This window comes from Geotrypetes seraphini, chromosome 13 (genome assembly GCF_902459505.1).
Source record: "Geotrypetes seraphini chromosome 13, aGeoSer1.1, whole genome shotgun sequence".
NCBI lineage: Eukaryota > Metazoa > Chordata > Amphibia > Gymnophiona > Dermophiidae > Geotrypetes > Geotrypetes seraphini.
The window spans coordinates 15192611-15214858 of NC_047096.1; the positions used below are offsets into that span (position 1 = coordinate 15192611).

General features: G+C 44.4%; 1 protein-coding gene across 1 annotated transcript in view; it reads right to left on the reverse strand.

Moving 5' to 3' along the window:
• The window catches only part of SYT2 (synaptotagmin 2), a 155696-nt gene that overhangs the window by 32283 nt on the left and 101165 nt on the right, over positions 1–22248 (reverse strand). The gene's annotated exons all lie outside the window — the stretch shown is intronic.

The following is a 22248-nucleotide window of genomic DNA, read 5'->3' on the forward strand; positions in this document are numbered from 1 at the left end:
TATGTCCCCTGAGGAAGGCGGTTCTCACTGTGAGTTCCTTGACAAGTTATCCTATTATCAGTTTGGTATGTCCCCTGAGGAAGGCGGTTCTCACTGTGAGTTCCTTGACAAGTTATCCTATTATCAGTTTGGTATGTCCCCTGAGGAAGGCGGTTCTCACTGTGAGTTCCTTGACAAGTTATCCTGTTATCAGTTTGGTATGTCCCCTGAGGAAGGCGGTTCTCACAGTGAGTTCCTTGACAAGTTATCCTGTTATCAGTTTGGTATGTCCCCTGAGGAAGGCGGTGATCAGCTGAAACCAGGATCCTAGTTGGGACTTCCCATAGGAACTTTCAATCAAATTCCCTTGTGTAGTATTGTGACATCGGCTTTGCCTTTCTTTTGTTTTGCTTCTCGCTGTGCTGGGCAAAGGAAGACTCCTGTTTTTCTGACGAGTTGTATACAGTGGAACCTTGGTTTGCGAGTAACGCGGTTTGCGAGGGTTTTGCGAGACGAGCAAAACACTCAGCAAACTTTTGTCTCGCAAGCCGAGCAGCGCCCCGATAAACGAGCACTTACAGCTGCAGGAAGCACCGCTTCAGGGGGATTCATCTTCCGTCCGCCGGCCAGCCTTCCACCCTGGGTGCCTTCCGCATGTTGGAGAGCCTCTGTCTGAGCCTACGCAGCCGAGTGCCGTCCCACCTGCGCGTTGCATATGATCACGCACGTCAATCATCGACGTGCGTGATCATACGCAACGTGCAAGTGGGATGGCACTTAGCTGCGTGGGCTCTCATAGGCTCTGCAACATGCGTGGAAGGCTGACCGGCGGACGGAAGAGGAATCCCCCTGAAGCGGCACTGCGTGGGCTCAGGAGTTCTCCAGCGGCTGGCGGATGGAGGAGGCGTTTCCTTCAGACGGTGCTGCAGCACCCGGCACCCGACAGGTATACGCCCCCTGGGCCACCCCTTGCCACTTCCTCAGCACCTTTTGGGTTGTGGAACGAATTGTCAGCATTGCCAGTATGGCCTATGGAAAAAGTTGCTTTGATATACGAGTACTTTGGATTACGAGCATGCTTCCGGAACGAATTATGCTCGTAAACCAAGGTACCACCGTACTTCCTAATGTATTAACAGATATGCTCAGAAATAGCTTCTTCTGTTGTTTCCTGCTTCTCTTGTGATAAGGTTACCGGCTTAGCAACAGACCATTAAGGGTAATAACTATTTGTTTCAGCTATGAACTTTTTTTCTTACACTTAAATCGTTTTTCCTAATGTCCCCTGATGCTTATTTGTTACATCGGTTGGGTCTGATAAGGGAACAGTTAGAAAAAAGCAGAAATGGCTCATAGACAACAGCGCGAAAGACAAAGGCGCGCCCGGACAATTGAGCGCAGCGCGGAGGCGCACGCCGCTCTAAATTACTTTTTTTAGGGCTCCGACGGGAGGTCGTGGGGGGGGGGGAATCCCACCACTTTACTTAATAGACATCGCACCGGCGTTATGGGGGGTTTGGGGGGTTGTAACCCTCCACATTTTACTGTAAACTTAACTTTTTCCCTAAAAACAGGGAAAAAGTGAAGTTTTCAGTAAAATGTGGGGGTTACAACCCCCCACAACGCCCCCATAACGCAGCGCGATGTCTATTAAGTAAAGTGGGGGGGTTCTCCCCCACGCCCCCCCGTCGGAGCCCTAAAAACAGTAATTTTGAGCGGTGCGCGCCTCCGCACTGCGCTCAATTGTCTGGGCGCGCCTTTGTCCCGGCGCGCTTTTGACCTGACACCCCTTTTTCACTTCAAGTTTAACATATGGCAGTATAGAAGAGGGAGAGGTGGACATAGGTAATAACTGTGGCGTTAATATACTTTGATGTAAATGGGGAAAAGGTTCATTTTTAACCATGCAATTGCTTGCCACATAAGAACAGATCAATAATAGGTTTTTTTTCATTACCACTGTATCTGTTATATACTCAATGTTTGCAGGCAGTTGCAGAGTCCGATGGCGTTTTTAACATGCTGACCTTGTTCTGGTTCTCCAAGACCAAGGGTAAAACTAACTTGGTGGATGCCATGTCCTGTTCATGACAAATTTTCAGAGGATGCAGAGGCCCTGAGGTTCTGGGTTCAAACCCACGCTGCTCCTTGTGACCCTGGGCAAGTCACTTAATCCCCCCATTGCCCCAGGTACATTACATAGATTGTGAGCCCATTGGGACAGACAGGGAATAAATTCAGGTAAACTGTTCTGAACTCCCCTGGAGAACAGTATAGAAAATTGAATAAATAAATAGTGTGAAACATTTCAGCCTCTGATAACCAGCTGGTATTGTGACGTCATAATGCCTCATTCCACCAATGCCTAAGAGCCAATCTCGTCGGTGATGTCACAATAGCATGATTGTCCTTTACTTGACTCACTTTTACTACATTTTGATTTCTAGAGTGGTGCAGTGGTTTCAGCTACAGCCTCAGCACCCTGAGGTTGTTGGTTCAAACCCACGCTGCTCCTTGTGACCCTGGGCAAGTCACTTAATCCCCCCATTGCCCCAGGTACATTAGATAGATTGTGAGCCCGCCGGGACACAGAAGGAACATGCTTGAGTTCATGTAAACCATTCTGAGCTCCCTTGGGTGAACTGTATAGAGAAAATTAAAAAAAAAAAAAAAAAAAAAAAAAGATTCTGCCAGGAATCCACAGACGAGTGAATTCCACAAAGTGAGGTCCATTACTTCTGCATGGAACTTCATGGGGGTTTCTTTCCTTGTTTAATGCTATCATAAGGAGTAGGATTGACAGTCCAGACTGGATGGCAGTCTGTAAATGACCCGTGAAGAACAGAAGATGCTCTGGCAGTTCAGCAGAACACAGTGACAGTGGCTGACAAACAGCAAACCTGTCATCCAAAGTGAAGAGCTGAATTCAGGCTTACTCCAAAGAGAGAGAAAGAGATTGCACAGTGGGGGGGAAGAAGTTTTCTCTTTCTCTTAATGTCTCATCCCTACTCTCAGTCCTATTCCAACAGATAGGAGAGATTAAGGATCCACTGGCTGATTGTTTTGTTTTTTTTTAGATCCTCTGTTCATTTACCCATTTCCATTGCTGCTCATGTATGAGTTTGGGATAGAATCACATAAGAAAGCACATGCCACTGTAATTGGTCTTCAATTTATCATTTATTTCGTTATTTAATTTTCTATACCGTTCTCCCAGGGGAGCTCAGAACGCGAGCATTTTTCCCTGTTTGTCCTGGTGGGCTCACAATCTATCTAATGCACCTGGGGTGATGGGGAGGGGTTAAGTGACTTGCCCAGGGTCACAAGGAGCAGCGTGGGTTTGAACCCACAAGATCAAGGTGCTGAGGCTGAAGTCTTAACCAGTGTGGCGTAGTGATGAAAGCTACAGCTTTGGCACCCTAAGGTTGTGGGTTCAAACCCACACTGCTCCTTGTGACCCTGGGCAAGTCACTTAACCCCTCCCCATCGCCCCAGGTGCATTCGTTAGATTGTGAGCCCACCAGGACAGACAGGGAAAAATGCTTGCGTACCTGAATAAATTCATGTAAACCGTTCTGAGCTTTCTTGAGAGAACAGTACAGTTAATTAAATTAAAAAAAAAAAATAGAATAAAATCATCTGGCCTGTGGAGGAGAACATCAGAAGGTTATTACCCATAGTACAGTATAGTAAATTTGTAATAAACTTGCAAACCACTGGCTCTGATGCTGGGGGGCCTGTGCCAGAATAGTCCTCATTGATAACGGAACCCCCTCCCCCCAAAAAAAAAATTGCTGATTCTTTTCTTGATATTCAGCCAGATGAAGAACCTGCTGACCTTGGCTTTGCTTTCTTCTAGTGTCCCTTCATTGCCAGTTTTAGCTGATCTAATTAATCACCTACATACCTTTTCAGATGTCTTGTTTTCTAAACCTTTTTGTGGCAAATTAGATGCAAATACAACATAGCACTGAATGATACAGAGTCCTTCTGCAAGTGTAATCAATCTATGTCAAAATACAGAGTATGAGAAAAGCAGAGACAATAGTTTAGGATTAGATATCAGTACAGCAACAGAAGTGACACTAGTGAAGTCAGTCGCTGAGTAGAGGAGTAGGCTAATGGCTGAAGCTGCAAACTGAGAGTCGGGTGATCCTAGGTTCAAATCCTACCACCATGCTGTTTGACCTTGTTCAGGCCATTTAGCTCCCCAGTGCCTCAGGCACAAATGTAGTTTTTGAAGTCAATCTGGGTTACAATTGATAGGATATTGGGTACCTCCATGTCCATGTCATACGATGTGGTTCTCTTTGGAACTATACTGCAACCCAAGTCCCTAATTTCTGCAGCTGAGAATAAATTATTTCTTGTAATGACTGGGATTGCTATATAAATGATCACAAAAAACTGGAAGAATTGTGATAGACTGAATCACACCTTTTGGTGGGAATCCCTGTGCTTGTGTTATCGATATGAACGTATGAATTCAGAAATAAAGGGTTATGGTAAAAATTTTAATAAGATTTGGGGCCCTTTAGCAGATTTTGTATCCACCAATCAATAGTCCAAGCCTTCCATTTATTGAGTTTTACACACATCCGGATTGGGGGGGGGGGGAGAGAAAAGATATTTATATTATTATTGTTAGTAATAAGTGCTGTTATTTGGTGCCAATTGTTGTATTTTTGTATGCACTTTGTATGTTATTAAAATGAATAAATAATTTTTTTTTAAAAAGAGTAGTTTTTGAAGCCCTGTCCCTGCAGGAACTCCATTTCTCCATCCCGTCCACGTGAATTTTCCCGCTGTCCCTGTCCCATTCCTGTAAGCTCTGCCTTAACTGCACAAGCTTCGAACACTTATGATTTTAAAGTGTTTGAAGCTTGTGCAGATGTGGACAGAGCTTGCAGGAATGGAGCTGGGACAGGAAAAGAACTTGCCAGGACAGGAAAATGAGTTCCCATGGGGGTGGGGAAAAATTTGCCCTCGTGTCATTCTCTATGACTTGCACTGAACTACTGTGAAAGGTATGAACTAAGTTATCAAAAATTACAAAGACTAGGGGACACTCAATGAAGTTACAGGGAAATACTTTTTAAAACCAATAGGAGGAAATATTTTTTTTTTCACTCAGAGAATAGTTAAGCTCTGGAACGCATTGCCAGAGGTTGTGGTAAGAGCAGATAGCATAGTTGGATTTAAGAAAGGTTTGGACAAGTTCCTGGAGGAAAAGTCCACAGTCTATTATTGAGAAAGACATGGGGGAAGCCTCTGCTTGCCCTGGATCAGTAGCATAGAATGTTGCAACTCCTTGGGTTTTGGCCAGGTACTGGTGACCTGGATTGGCCAACTTGAGAACAAGCTACTGGACTTGATGGACCTTTGGTCTGACCCAGTATGGCTATTCTTATGTTCTTGCATGAGCCAAGTATAGGACATTTAAGCCATTATAACATCACTGATGAGGTTGGCTCTGAGACATTGTGGAATGAGGCATTATGACATCACAGTCTCAGCTCCGGAATGTTGCTCTCATTGGGGTTCCAGAATCTTGCTATTCTTTGAGATGCTGGAATGTTGCTACTCTTTGGGTTTTGGCCAGGTACTAGAGACCTGGATTGGCCATCATGAGAAAGGGCTACTGGGCTTGCTGGACCATTGGTCTGACCCAGTATGGCTAGTCTTATGTTCTTAATTTGTAGGGGATAGAAAGGGACATGTTAAATATCAACTCCAATATCCAACCTGACAACTCAGTGAACATAGGGATTTTTATCATGAGGATGGGTTCAAATATGGCACATCATAATCTTGACAGTATATATCTGCTATAATAATAATAATTTTATTTCTTATATACCGCCAAAGCCATCGTAGTTCTAGGCGGTTTACAACGAAGAAGGGCTGGACAATCAGCGAAAATGGTACAATGTTACAATCAGATAAAATTAGGTGGTAGAGAAAAAATGGTACAAACAGAAAGAAAGATGGGTACAATTATGGCAATGAAATGGTACAGTGAAGAAGGTCAAGACAATCTGCGTAAAGGACATATAGAGATAATAGGCATAACCAAGAGGAAAGCAGGAGGCCATATTACAACAGACGACCACCAACATATACATTATCTTTATTGAAAAAGATTTGAGCATACCATCAAATTCAAACAGTTTTATACAGAACCCTCCCTCTTAAACCCCACTCACTCCCCAAACCAGATATCCCCTCTCTTCTGTAACTAACATGAATTAAGGACTCCTTTTACAAAGGCGCGCTATAGCTCAAGAGGAGCCGGGAGCGGCTAGCGCGTGCTATTCCACGCGTTAAAGCCCTAACACACCTTTGTAAAAGGAGATCTAAGTTTTTCTCCTTTCGTAGGTAGGTGCCATCTCATTGGGACAACTAAAAAGGAATTATGGAGGGTCTAACCACACTTATACCATATTTATCTTGATGAATTAATACCATGTTAAGTAATTTGTTCGATATATAATAATTAATAATAATAATTTTATTTCTTATATACCGCCAAAGCCATAGTAGTTCGAGGCGGTTTACAACGAAGAAGGGCTGGACAATCAGCGAAAATGGTACAAAGGTACAATCAGAGAAAATGTGTACCAGGGAAGAAAATGGTATAAACAGAGAAATTAGGAACAATCAGCGAACAGTGGTACAATCGGCGAAAAAAAAAAAATGGTACAGTCAGCTACAAAAGGTACAATTACGGCAAAATGGTAGTTTCCAAGTTTCCAAGTTTATTGGTTTTTTAATATCCCGACCATCAAACAATTGTCTGGCCGGTTAACAATCAGCTTAAAAAAAAAAGAATTAATAGTAATAGGATGTGAATGGAAATATCTTAAATTAAACATAAATGACAAAGACTGGACATACTTGAATGTGAGGAAATTGTGGGGGAAGGGAAAAAAGTTACATTGTATAGAAGAAATGGAGAGAGTGGGGAGGGGATGAACATGAGGAGGGGGGAACGTTAATGTAATGAATAATGGATACTTGTCTAATGAATGAAAAAGAGCATTTTTTTAGGTTTGATTAAATGCATCCTGAAATAAGAATGTCTTTAGATTTATTTTAAATTTAGCAAGTTGTTGTTCATCACGGAGATGTTGTGGCAGTGAGTTCCACAATGTTGGGGCGGTAACAGCGAAATTGGTTTTACGAGTATAATAAGAGTCTTTTAGGGACGGTATAAAAAGGAGCTTTTGGTCAGAAGATCTCAATGTGCGCGGGGAACTTTGAGGTATAAGAAGTTTATCAAGAAAAGTTGGTTGATGTAGAAGTTTGATTTTGAAAGTGAGAAGAATGATTTTGTAAGTAATACGGTAGGAGATGGGAAGCCAATGAGCTTCCTTTAAAAGAGGGGTGACGTGGTCATATTTGCTTTTTTTATAGATAAGTTTTATAGCGGTATTTTGTATTAGCTGGAGGCGTCGTAGTTCTTTTTGTGAGAGGCCGTTAAGAAGGGAATTGCAGTAATCTAGGTGAGAGATTACCAGAGAGTGGGTCAAGATAGTAATAGAGTCAGTGTTCAGAATGGATGTTAAAGATCTGATAATGCGGAGTTTAAAAAAACATACTTGTACAGGGAAGAGGTCAAGACAATCTGCGTATAGGGGTATTAATTTATAATTATTCTCTAGGGTGATTGCACAAAGAACATTCCCTTCAGTTCTCCTCAGAAAAATTATTTACCAGTCTTTATTGAAAATCTCATAACCTGTCTTTGTTCTCTGTCAACACTTAACAGTTTAGGGGAGCTTTTGATTCAGCTATTACTAAATGGCAAATTCTGGGGCCTTTTTACTAAAGCATAGTACTCGTCAATGTTCCCTCTAAGCTGAGCGCATGAGCGATCGCTCACTATTTTCATTGGCGTCGCTCATAATTTTTCTCGTGTCGCTCACTAAGATACGCAGTGGGCGCGACTGGAATTGAGCACGGGCGGAGGTGAGAAGGAAGCGGCGGTAGTGCTCAGGCCAAGCGCTGGCGCAGCACCGCGAAAGGGGATGGAAGCGGCGTGAGTCCGGCGCTTGTCGTTCTCCTCGGGCAACACCATGCCTGCGCGTCCTCCTCGGAGCCTTGTTTTTTCCATCCGCCGCTCCGCACCGCCGCCTGAAATGTTTTTCGAAGCTTCGGTCTGCCCTGCTCGCCTTAGTGTATTTTAAGTTGAAAGATGCAGCGGCGGCTCCTCTCAAGATCCCCGACTGCATCGGACTTCCGACGCAGGTGGGGATCGTGAGAGGAGCCGCTGCCACATCTTTCAGCTTAAAAATACACTAAGGCAAGGCAAGGAGCAGGGGCAGACCGAAGAACAGCATGAGCATGCCAGTAAGGCTGGGGACTCGCGCATGCGCACTCCTGCGGCCACGGACCTACACCTCACAGAACACGCAGATAGGAATACGCATGCGCGCCTGCTCATAAATTTGTGGAGTATGTAACTTGTCGCTCATGCATATTTTTTTTTTGCACACACCTCATCAATCCTTAGAGGGAACATTGGTACTTGTGCGTGCAAAATGCTGCGTGCCGCATTTTATACCTGTGGGCCATTAAAAAGAGGCTTTAGCCGAGAGGTCTAGACCCCTGTTTTTACATAAAGGAGAGGGCTTTACTAAAAACAAGGGCACCCTTTCAACTGCTTCGACTTAGTCGTACCGCTTGTATAACCAAAAGTTATACAGCACAGGATCAACGGAACTTGGACGTTGTGACTTAGTCCATTTAAAACATAGGCAAACGCTCTGATGCCTATTAAATTCCTATGGGCGTCTGATTACCACAGCAGCAGCCACTACCGCGGCTTATTAAAAGGGGCTCTTAAAGCTGATCTTATTAAAATTGTAATATATTGTTTATAACCTTCTTGAATTCTTGTTTATCCTGAAATTCAAATGAGACTATGGGCTCCTTTTAATAAGGTGCGCTATGCTTTTTAGCGTGTATGTTAGTCTATGGACACGTTAACGATTAGCGCGTGCGAAGATTTAGCACACGCTAAACGTGCGCTAAAACACTTAACGCACCTTAGTCCCCATTTCTCCAATGTTCTACGGCCTGCAGGCCCTTGGCAAACTGCTTGAAAACCGAACGGACCAATAGACAGCCATTTCTGGTTCGATCATTTTACTGGCATTAAAAACACAAGAAGCAATATAGCAGTCATGTTCAGTACAAAGAAAATACAAAACAAAAAATCTTTTTACCTTTACACCTCCCCCTCTGTATTCGCGAATTCCAAATCTACGGATTTGCTTATTCGCGGTTTTAAATAAAAAAAATACATTTTTTTATTTTTCAGGCTATTTTAAGTCCTGTAAGCCCCCCCTTAAGCCTTACCTTAAGCGGGTTTTCGGGACAGGAGCGATCTTCCCACACTCCTGCCCCGTGCAGATCGCTCACAGGAAATGGCTCGAGAGACTACGGGAGCTCAAGGCAGCCATTTCCTGTGAGCAGGAGCGTAGGAAGATTGCTCCTGCCCTGAAAACCCGCTAGACCACCAGGTAAGGCTTATGGGGGGGGGGGGGGGAGCAGCTTTCAGGGCTTAAAATAGTCAGGGGAAGCTGGGGTTAGGGGTAGAACCGGCCTGAATATTATTCGCGGTTTTTTAATATTCGCGGGCTGGCTCTGCCTCTAACCCCCGCGAATACGGAGGGGGAAGTGTATATGGCATCCTTAATCAGTCAGAGGCAAAATAACTTTCTCACTTCCTATAATTCCTCTTGTCCTCAATCGACGCAAGCCAGCTTAGTAACAAAGATATCAAGCTTATTATACATGAGGCGAGTCTCTCAATTGAAAGGAAACTCTGAAATAAGTGGGCATAGGATGAATGTGAAAGGGGATAGAACAGTGGTCTCAAACTCAAACCCTTTGCGGGGCCACATTTTGGATTTGTAGGTACTTGGAGGGCTGCAGAAAAAAATAGTTAATGACAATTTTGCATGAGGTAAAACTCTTTTTAGTTTATAAATCTTTCCTTTTGGCTAAGTCTTAATAATAATATTGTCATTTATAGCTAAAGAGACAGATGATCAAGAAACTGTTATATTTTACTTTTGTGATTAAGATAAACATACCGAGGGCCTCAAAATAGTACCTGGCGGGCCGCATATGGCCCCCAGGCCGCATGTTTCAGACCACTGGATTAGAAGGAACCTCAGAAAATACACTTTTTCATACAAAATTGGGGAGGCCTCAGCTGGGTCTCCCTGTTCCTCCCCCTCCCCCCTTACCCTCCCGAAAACAAATGCCCTCCTTTTACCAAAGCGCAGCGTGGTTTTTAAGCACCAGCCGCGGCGGAAACAGCTCCACCGCTCACAGAATTCCTGTGAGTGTTTGAGCTGTTACTGCCGCGGCCAGTGCTAAAAAACGCACTACGCTTTTGTAAAAGGAGGGGGGGAGAGGGGAATGTCCAAATGCCACTTTGAACCATTTTTTGTTCTCTTTCAAAAATGCGCCCGATAGTCTAGTTCCTCTCAAACAAATGTTCTTGCTTTTCCAATTAAAAGTAACTTCTTAGTCCTCGTGCTTATGCCTCCCAGTAATATAATTTTCTGATTCATGGTAATGAACTCAGGATTTGGAATTTGCATAATGAACTAGGAAGGCAGCTATGTTATTAATTACTTTGGCATATTTGGAAAATGCACTTATAAAACCTATTAACCACCATGCGAGATCAATGACATAAATGTATGCTGAAGGTTCACATTCATTAGATCCAAGCTGGGAGCTTCCCAGTATTAACACTTCACTGCCCCTTGGCAGCCTCACGACAGGTTCATGGGAGTCCACCGTGCTCATTGCCATCATGCTGGAAGTCCCCACCGGTAGAACTTGAAAACCCCATGAGCGCTATTAAACCAACCTGAACTCTCCATGGGGTTCATAGACAACCCCGCGAAAGACAAAGGTGTGCGCCGACAACTGAGCACAAGACAGAGGTGCGCGCCGAAGAAAATTACAGTTTTTAGGGGCTCCGACGGGGGTTTTTGTTGGGGAGCCCGACCAGTTTACTTAATAGAGATCGCGCCGGCGTTGTGGGGGGTTTGGGGGGTTGTAACCCTCCACATTTTACTGTAAACTTAACTTTTTCCCTAAAAACAGGGAAAAAGTGAAGTTTTCAGTAAAATGTGGGGAGTTACAACCTCCCAAACCCCCCACATCGCCCCCACAATGTGGCGCGATCTCTATTAAGTAAAGTGGGGGGTTCCCCCCCACGCCTCCCCCATCGGAGCCCTAAAAACAGTAATTTTCTGCGGCGCGCACCTCCGCGCTGTGCTCAATTGTCTGCACGTGCCTTTGTCCCGGCACGCTTTTGACCTGACACCCTCCATGGCATCACAGACTCACAGGTTCCATTTTCACTGGTCTCAAGCTGTTCCCTTCCCACTACACAACATCGTGGATCCCACAGTAACTGCCTGCAAGTCATACCTTTTCTAAAGTACTAACACCATACGGGTTCGCACACTCACTATCATCAAATGCATCCTATCCCCGGTACTACAGCTGCTTCATGGATCCTACAGTCACTGCTCTCCCCAGTACTAACACCTCATGGGTCACATCCATCATCGCCCAACTCATTCCACCCCTAGCGCCTCAGCTTCATGGGCCCAACAGATTCTGTGACACCAAGCTAATAACTACAGGTAGCGTGATGAAATTCCCAGAGGAAAAGTCCATAGTCTGCTATTGAGACAGACATAGGGGAAGCCACTGCTTGCCCTGGGATCGGTAGCACAGAATCGTGCTACTCTTTGGGGTTCCGGAATCTTGGCGCTCTTTGAGATTCTGTATGGAATCTTATTACTCTTTGGGGTTCCGGAATCTTGGCGCTCTTTGAGATTCTGTATGGAATCTTGCTACTCTTTGGGGTTCCGGAATCTTGGCGCTCTTTGAGATTCTGTATGGAATCTTGCTACTCTTTGGGGGTTTTGGAATGTTGCTACTATTTGGGTTTTTGCCAGGTACTTGCGACCTGGATTGGCCACTGTGAAGACGGGATACTGGGCTAGCTGGACCATTGGTCTGACCCAGTAAGGCTACTTATGTTCTTAGAACCCAGTTGAAAACTTACCTTTTCTCAAAGTATCTGGCCAATTAGTTCTATGTGTCTTTTATGTTATTTTTTATTATTAATCTTTTGTTAACCGCGTTGTTAACTTATGGTTACGCGGTCTATAAGCACGATGTTATGTTATGTTATTTGAATGACAAAAGTACCAAAGAGGAAGCCATGGATACAGAGTTGTACTTACTACGAATATCCCAAAATTACAAATTGGTGTATGATTATATAAAATTCTGTGTTTTCATGCTGTTTGTCATCATAAGTTCTAGTCGAAGTATGGTTGCCCCTAAAACCCACTGGAGGAGAAATACAGAGTGATTTAAATGGGCACGAGACGCTCCTGCCTGGTTAAATCGGTGACGGGATAATCGCGCGCCAGACGCCAGCGTGCCGACAATCCGGCGGAAGATAGAAGCGCACGGGGGAATAAATAATTTTTAAAGAGCTCCGACTGGGGGTTTGGGGTGGCAACACCCCCACTTTATTGGTTAGTGTTTGTGCTGCCATTGCGGGGGGGGGGGGGGAGAGGGGTGAAACACCCCACATTATAGAGAAAATGGAACTTTTCCCGAAAAAAATCAGAAAAAGTTCAGTTTTCGCTATAATGGAGGTTTCCAACCCCCCGAACCCCCCGCCAACAGCAGCGCCAACACTAACCAATAAATTGTGGGTGGGGTTGCCACCCCAAACCTCCCGTCGGAGCTCTTTAAAAATTACTTTTTCCCCCGCGCGCTTCTGTCTTGCGCCGAATTGTAGACGCTGGATTGTCAGCGCGCTGACGTCTTGCACTCCACTGTCTATGGTTAAATCACTCTACCCTTTCCAATCACCAATATTCAGTGGCACTTAACCGGCGAGTACCGTTAAATATAAGCTTTGACTGCTGTGGCAGAGGCGTGGTAAGGGGGGGTGGACAACTCTGGGTGCTGTCTTGGTGGGGGTGCTGGCACCTCTCTGCCACCCCACCCCCGCACCCTTCCTTCCCCCGACACCCTTACCTCTTTAAATCTTCACCAGCGTAAGCGACTTCTCAGACCTGCCTGGCTCCTTCCTGAAATCACTTCTGGGTCATGGAGCCTGGAAGTGACATCAGAGGAAAAGCCAACGCTGGCGCAAGCAGCAGGCTGGAGAAGCTGCTCGTGCTGATGAATATTTTACGAGGTAGAAGGGGCAATGGAGGGCGTGGTTGTGGCATGGGGTGGGGATGGGGAAGGAGAGGGGAGTGGAGAGGAGGGCACGGGGCTGCCGCCTTCCCGGGCACCTCCTACCCTCGTTACACCACTGTGCTGTGGCATTCTTTGTTTTTTTCTGGGTAGTCCAGATATTCAATGCCAACATCTGGCTAACTCACGTCTGGCTGTTGGATTGCACAAAAGGCAGTCATAACTAGGACCGGTTGGCTATTCAGGTTAGACACCGACCCCAAGGTAGAGAGAACGAGAGGGCACTCTCTAAAGTTATAAGAGGATAGATTCCATACAAACATAAGGAAGTTCTTCTTCACCCAGAGAGTGGTAGAAAACTGGAATGCTCTTCCGGAGGCTGTTATAGGGGAAAACACCCTCCAGGGATTCAAGACAAAGTTAGACAAGTTCCTGCTAAACCGGAACGTAGAAAGGTAGGGCTGGCCTCAGTTAGGGCATTGGTCTATGACCTAGGGGCAATTCTTATGTTCTTATGAGGTTGGCTCTGAGGCACTGTGGAATGAGGCATTATGACATCACAATCTCAGTTCTGGAATGTTGCTCTCATTGGGGTTCCAGAATCTGGCTATTCTTTGAGGTGCTGGAATGTTGCTACAGTAACGCGGCAGAGTGAATTCACAAGCGGACAAGGCCGAAGCAGCCTGTTTAGAGTGCTGACGGCCCGATGCTGCTTAGGGAGGTATGTCCTAGGGCATGCTCGCGGTCGGCGGGATTCGGATAGGAGGGAGGGAAGGATGGGGGTTTGGCTGCGCAGCTAGGGCGGCACTCGCTCAAGGGTTCTGCTTCACAGGGGAGGGGAGGGAGGGAAGGGGAACTGCCGGTGAATCCCGGGACTAGGGCTTATTTTCGGGGAAACATGGTAGTAGCACTATAGAAATGATTATATTACTACTACAATCCCTCTGCTGGTCCAACAAAAAAAGGTTTTATAGCTTGCACAGAATCCCATTATCAACCCTAAAATCCTAGTAGATGCACTGAATACGCTTGGTAAAAAAAAAAAAAAAAAGGCAAAAAATTGTGGAAACTAAACAGATTTATTACTATTCAGGTTCCCAGTATGACCTTGGATGGGGCTGGATGCACACTTCAGCGTTCGGTGCCTCTAGATAAAATGCCTGTATCGGTGAAACAGATGAATTGGCATTTTGTGACATTGAGTTAAAAAGAATTTATTCTTCAAGGGCAATGTTTGCCTGCAGTGACGTGCGGTGAGCAGCATGTCTGCCACAAAATATCGCACACTTACAATTAAGAGCAAATTCAGTCATTTTTCACTGATCCTGGCACTGGGAAAGGAACGGCGTTACATCAAATATTTCAAGGCAAGGAACTCAGTACAGGCTGTTTGTTGGGGGATTCTCAAAGCAACAGAACAAAAGAAAAAAGAAGACCCAACAGTAAAATCAACCCAATGAGAAAAACAAAAAGCACGGTGGATATAGATGTTCTGGAAAATGATTTGTTATCTTTCTTCACAATCAAATCATAAAAATACAAATGCAAATGTCCAACCAGACCCTACACGGTCCGTGTTTCGGCGAACACGCCTTCTTCAGGGGTACAGTTAATGTTAAAGCACACAAATAAAAAAGGCTAAGGCAAAGATACTTGTCTTTGAGCAAATAGCCGAGAATGACTGGCGACAAGCACAATATCGCGAGAAAACGCAATCCGACTCCCCCAACTACCACCTTTCCGCCGCTGTCATTTTAAATCTTCGGGCAGCCGGCACCTAACTTAATTGGCAAAATACCCTTAATAGCCTCAATAATTTGTTTTGGTTTTTTTTAAGTTAATTGGCGAGTTCTTTTCCTGTCCCTGCCCCATTCCTGCAAGCTCTGTTCTTATCTTTCACAAGCCTCAAACACTTTAAAATCCTAAGTAGCAACATTCTAGAGCTCAGATTGTGATGTCATAATGGCCCATTCCACTAATGCCTAAGCTCCGTCCTCATCTGCACAAGCCTCAAACACTTTAAAATCATAAGTAGCCACATTCTAGAGCTCAGATTGTGATGTCATAGTGCCTCATTCCACCAATGCCTAAGCTCTGTCCTCATCTGTGCAAGCCTCAAACACTTTAAGATCATACGTAGCAACATTCTAGAGCTCAGATTGTGATGTCATAATGCCTCATTCCACCAATGCCTAAGCTCTGTCCTCATCTGCGCAAGCCTCAAACACTTTAAGATCATAAGTAGCAACATTCTAGAGCTCCGATTGTGATGTCATAATGCCTCATTCCACCAATGCCTAAGCTCCGTCCTCATCTGCACAAACCTCAAACACTTTAAAATCATAAGTGATTGAGGCTTGTGCGAGGTAAAACAGAGCTTTCAGGAATGGGGCAGGGACAGTGACAGTGACATAACTCTCAGGGACGGGACAGGGAAATTGAGTTCCTGGGGGATGGGGAAAAATTTGTCCCCGTGTCATTCTTTACCAGGTGCAAAAACTTGGACAGAGAAAGTAACTCATTATAATAAGAACATTAGGATTGCCGTACTGGGACAGACCAAAGGTCCATCAAGCCCAGTATCCCGTTTCCAACAGTGTCCAACCCAGGTCCAAAGTACCTAGCTAGATCCCACAGGAGTAAATCAGATTTTATGCCGCTTATCCTAGGAATAAGCAGTGGATTTCCCCAAGCCATCAATAATGTCCCTTTTAGGAATTTATCCAAACCTTTTTAAAACCGCACTTTCACCACATATGTAGACCACTTTGGTTGTAACATCAAATCCATAACCCTTTAGCCAGTTATTTGGATATCTGGGTAGATTCCTTTCTGGAGAGGTCAAATGTGGGGAAAAGCCATGAATGAAGATTGGAGGGATTGAGAGCAAGGAAAGAGAATTTGAGAAGAAAGGAGCAAAAAGAAGTAAATGGATGGGGGAGGGGACTGTATGATTGTTTGGGTAAAAAACAAAAGGAATTGACCCCAAAATATTCACAAAGAAGAAAATCCAGAGAAAACCAAAAAAACTCTGTGGAGTGACGATGTTCCCAAATGGACTTTATTTGAAAGTATCAAAGTTCCAAAGATACACTGAAATCATCCACATAAAATAATTCCATCCGCATAAAAGTAAATCATCCACATAAGAGCCTTAAAGGACCTAGTCCGCTAGGGATACAGGACCCAACACGGTCCGCGTTTCGACAAAAAGTATTCTTCAGGGGTCCCTGGGGGTCCTATAAAGGGGAGTACGTGGGAAACAATTGTGTGGTGAGCCGGAAGTGAGACACTGCTTGTGTTTGCAACATTCTAGAGCTCAGACTGTGATGTCATAATGCCTCATTCCACCAATGCCTAAGCTCCGTCCTCATCCGCGCAAGCCTCAAACACTTTCTTGATCATATGTCTCGGTAGCTATAAACGACAATATTATTATTAAGACTTAGCCAAAAGGAAAGATTTTTACCTCAAGCAAAATTGTCATTTCTTTAATAACACATTCACTATTTTTTTTCTGCGGCCCTCCAAGTACCTACAAATCCAAAATGTGGCCCTGCAAAGGGTTTGAGTTTGAGACCACTGGTATAAGCCGTCCGCTGCACCCAAGCTGCTGCAGGCAGTGCTAAAATGTACCTCAAGGGAAATCCAGTCTTGCTACATTGACATCTCTGAGTTTGGGAGAGCAAACAGGGTTAATTCTGCAGTAGAAGAGGAGAAAAAGTGCTCAGGAAAAAATGCTGAGTCAGAGCTAGAGACTGCTGCAGCTCCTTGCTCAGCAGAGCTCTGGATTGAAGCAGTCCTGCAGAGCTCAGCCTGGCTCTTTGCCAGTCCCTTTTCCATGCCCCTTTGTAATCAGTTTTCCAGAATGACAGCAGAGCTGGAAACAACTCTTCTGCAGACCTGAAAAACAGACTCCAGCTCTCTGTCTGTGCAACATGATAATAAAATCCAGATCTGTTTTACTACGGAGGGACAAGGCTGGACTAAGACCGAATGATATAAACTGACCCAGAGTTAGACACGTTGGTCTTCTTAATGAACATTGTTTTCTGCAGTTTGCAGTGCTGCCTATTATAAATGGCTTCAGCCCTCCTCTGATTCTTGTTATATTCCAGAAGGTAAATTTCGCAACCATCCTGCCCAATCCATCGGGTCAGTTTTGCAAAGGCCATTGTGCCTCCGCGTCAGAGGGATGGATCGAATCTCTGCATAAGTGAGCTGAAAAGCACTGACCACCAGTGCCCACCAAAAAGAGAACCTGCCTGTATAAAATAGATAACCTTGGGGCCAGATATTCAAAGGGGTTTATCCATTAACAGTCATCATTAAACTCCTTCTCTTTGAATTTTCAGTGCCACCGAACATTCTTGTACGCCCTGGCACTATCTTGATACAGGGGTAGAGTATAGGCATTCTGCCAATCCATACTATCCAGTGCCTATTAGAGGTCTGCACGGGAACGGTGATCGCGGGAATTCCGTGTGTCCCGCGGGGGCACCGCAGGAATGCCCCCTAACCCACGGGACTCCCACGGGGATCCCCCTCTGGCCAACGGGACTCCCACCGGGATGGAAGGCTTTGGAAGCAGGGTTCGTCCATATAATATAATGGACACGTCAGCCTTAGTAAAAGAGGGGGTTTATAAGTTAATTACCTGAACAGAAAACAAAAAAAGGGTTCCACCAAAGAGATTCCACAAGGAAAACAGCAAAAGAAACTGTGGAATTGATGATCCTGTCAGAAGTAATTGCTGCTTTTTATGGGGACGGGCGGGGATGGAGGTAATTCCTTGCGGGGATGGGTGGGGACAGAGAGGATCCTGGTGGGGACAGAAAGGATCCTGGCAGGTACAGGTGGGGACGGAGAGGATCCTGACGGGGACGGGTGGGGACGGAGAGGATCGTGGTGGGGACGGGTGGGGACGGAGAGGATCCTGACGGGGACGGGTGGGGACGGAGAGGATCCTGACGGGGACGGGTGGGGACGGAGAGGATCCTGACGGGGACGGGTGGGGACGGAGAGGATCCTGGCGGGGACGGGTGGGGACGGAGAGGATCCTGGCAGGGACAGGTGGGGATGGAGAGGATCCTGGCGGGGACAGGTGGGGACAGAGAGGATCCTGGCGGGGACGGGTGTGGATGGGTGGGATTTCTGTCTAGTGCCTATCCAGATAGCCGAATGTTTTAAACCGGGATAGCTTTTACTGCTCTAACTTAAATTGCTCAACTACCCGGACACTGGTTGCAGTTAAGGCTATAACCCAGCGTCTCGCAAACTTTGTCCAGTCGCAGCACACTTAAAGTAGTGGCCGTGGCTCGAATCATCCGGACGTGCGCGGACGTCAATGTGACGCTGTCAGGTGCATGCGTAATGTCATCGCATTGATATCTGTGCATGCGCAAAGGCCCTTCAGATGGGCTGCTAGTGGGGAGTACCGGAAGGGAAGACACGCGGAGAGAAGGAGAGGCACTGGTGCCGGCTGATTGCCTATAGGACGTGCCTCTCACTGCGAGCCGGCGATGACGCCTCTCCTCCTCCCCAGCATCTCGCGGCAAACAGTTTGCGATACACTGCTATAAACAGCATCTAACTTCCATGCGCCAAGGAATGCAATTGTCAACCATCCGCTAGGCGCCTTATATAGAATCGCGCCTAGTGAAGCCTAAGCAGTCTCAGCCGCTCGTAGGTATTGAAACCTTAAGCACACTCTATTTATGTCAGGGTTTTCTTGGCCTATATGAAAGCACCTAAATTAGGCGTCTGTTGGCCCAGAATCCGTCCCTAACCATGCCTACTTTCTGGTAGGCGCCTTGGAGTAGACTCCTACCTCGAAGCGGTAAGTGCCTATTGAGTTAGATGCCTACCAGCTAAATAATTGTTTTTGCCTTTTAATGGCGCTTTTCAATTAATGGCACCGATTAAGGCTCTTTGAATAATTCAGTTAGGTGCCTAGATCACGTTTCAAGTTTCTTATTGATTTGATATGCCAACTTATCATTTATTTCAAGGTGGTTGTACAATTGAAAATAGGGTAAAACAGGTAATACAATTAACATAACTAAACAAAAGATAAAGTACACAACTTATTCCCTTGCGTCCCTCACGAACTCTCAGATCAGCTGATCAGAACTTACTCTTCATTCCTTCTATAAAGGAATCCTTCCATACTAGGAAAACAAACTTTTCAGTGGTAGCCCCAACTCTATGGAATGCTTTACCCTCTCATCTCCGTCATGAAAAATCTATCGATAAATTTAAGACTAACCTAAAAACGTTTTTACTTCAAGACGCATTCAACCGATCTTGAATTTTTCTTATTAAATCCACCAACCGCTTTCAAGAAGCGATCCTACCCCTAATGTTTTATCCCCTCTCTTTCCATTTCCTTTCTACCCTCTTCCCCCCCCTTCTAAACTCTATTAATGTAACTTTACCCCACTCCTCTCTTTCAATCATCACTTTCAAGTCTGTCTTGTCGATGTCTTCATTGTTCACCTCCCTTTCTACCTCTGTCTTTATATTTTTATTTTTACTTTTCATAAATTGTTTCTTCAGGTACTTTAGTTAGATTGTGAGCCTTTGGGACAGTTAGGGAATTTCCAAGTACCTATCTTATTTATTTTTATTTATTGTATCTTTTAATGCATCATTTTTGTAAACCGCTTAGAAACCTCACGGTTGTTAGTGGTATATAAGAATTACATTATTATTATTATTATTTTTTCTTTGCACAGACATTACTTTTAAGTACTATTTTTATCTCTATTTTAGTAATTTACTGTAAACCGGCTAGATACTCGTTGACAGTCGGTATATTAAAAACCAATAAACTTGAAACTTGGGCAAACAGGTACAAATGGAAAGAAGTGAAGAAATGCAATAGTTAAAGGCAAGTGAGGTACAAAGAGAAAAACAGAAGGACGGGGATTAAAAATAAGTAGGTCCAATACAAGTGGACTAATAAAAGAAAAAAGGTGTTTTTTTTTAAAGTTCAATATTTTTATTATTTTATATTCAAGAACATTGCAAAATACGTAGCAGAATTGTACACAGCATTAACAAGTATACAAAGGATAACAATCAAAAACAACCATATGACAGTAGAATCAGAAGCAGTAATGTCTTTTGTGGATCAAAGATCAGAAAGATAAAATCCACAGATCTGTACCTGTAATAAGTCACTTAGATAGCACATTATCATGAGCTTTAATACCTCCATGTTTTTCTGCAAAACATCTTTCATAATGCATAATCAGACAAACATTGTGCCACCATAAGGCATGAGAGAGATTATCAGCATTTTTCCAGTTAGTAGAAAGCATTTTAGTAGTTTGGCATTAGAGTTATCAACATGAGTTTAAAAATCCTTAAAAGGACATTCAAACTTGAAAAGCATCTTTAAAAAGGAATGTCTTACCCCCCTCTTTAACTAAGGTGCGTTAATCGCTTAGCACACCTATAGTAAAAAAGGGCCTTCAATTTCTCGAGGTTCGTTATCTCTCTTAATGCGTTCGGCGCTGAGTTCCAGAGGGATGGGGCAACTACTGAAAATATAGTGCTTCTTCTAGTGTTTATATGGTTCAGGGATGAGATTGCTAATAGATTTTGGTCGAAGGAACGAAGAAGACGCGATGAAGTCTACGCTATCAAGAGTTTATTAATAAACTCCGGCAGGCCAATGGGCTTTTATCAGGAGAGGAGTTAGATAGTCAAATTTTTTGGCCTTGTAGATATCTTTTACTGTGGTGTTCTGGACTATTTGTAGATCAGCTAGGTCAGGGGTAGGCAATTCCGGTCCTTAAGAGCCGGAGCCAGGTCAGGTTTTCAGGATCTCCACAATAAATATGCACGAGATAGATTTGCATCTCAAGGAGGCAGTGCATGCAAATCCATCTCATACATATTCATTGTGGAGATCCTGAAAACCTGCCCTGGCTCCGGCTCTCGAGGACCGGAATTGCCTACCCCTGAGCTAGGTGTACTGATCTAAGTGCCTAACTTCAGGCACGGTTTATAGCAGGGATCTCAAAGTCCCTCCTTGAGGGCCACAATCCAGTCGGGTTTCCCCAATGAATATGCATTGAAAGCAGTGCGTGCACAGAGATCTCATGCATATTCATTAGGGAAATCCTGAAAACCCGACTGGATTGTGGCCCTCAATGAGGGACTTTGAGACCCCTGGTTTACAGAATCTGGGCCTCAGATAGCAGTGTTGACTATACTTGGTGATTTAACATAGCAGCAGGAGTTTTAAAAACTGCTGGCCACATTGTTTACATATTGAGGCTATACAGTAGACTCTCTGTTAACCGGAACTCAAATAATCAGAACTCTCAAGCAATCAGCAAAAAAAAAAAAAAAAAAAATCAAAGAAATACTGTAACCCTTTAAATAAAAATGAAAATAAAATCAATTTCTGGCAGAAATTTAAGAGTAAACTTGGCACGCCACATCTGAGTACGCCCATGCTTTGCCTACCACAGTAATCCAGTAGTTTGCCTGGAACAGTTTATGGTATGGCATAGTATGGGGTATAGTATTATACTTCTCCCTCCGTATTTGCGGTTTCAGCAATCGCGGTTTCGATTATTCACGGTTTTCAGCTTGCTGGCTCCTCCCCCCCAATGACATCAGCTTGCATAGAGAAATCGCTGATTCCAAGGGTTTACAGAGAAAATCGCCGATTCCCAGCACTTTTTTTTCACCGTGTTTTGTCTCTCCTTCAGGAACAGGCCAGGTCTCCCATCATAGTTTCCCAATATAGATTCACCATAGTCACGATGGTTTTTAATAGAAAACAGCGAATAACATATGAAAAAATTATTTGCGTTTATGTGTTTGCAGAGGGAGAAGTGCAGTTAAGCCAATGTTTAATAGCAACTCTCAAGCAACCAGAAACTACATTTATCCGGCATCTACCAATCCCCATGGATGCCAGTTAACTGAGAATCCACTGTAGTTTCTTTTTATCATTCTAAAAAGTTACCACCATGGACAGTT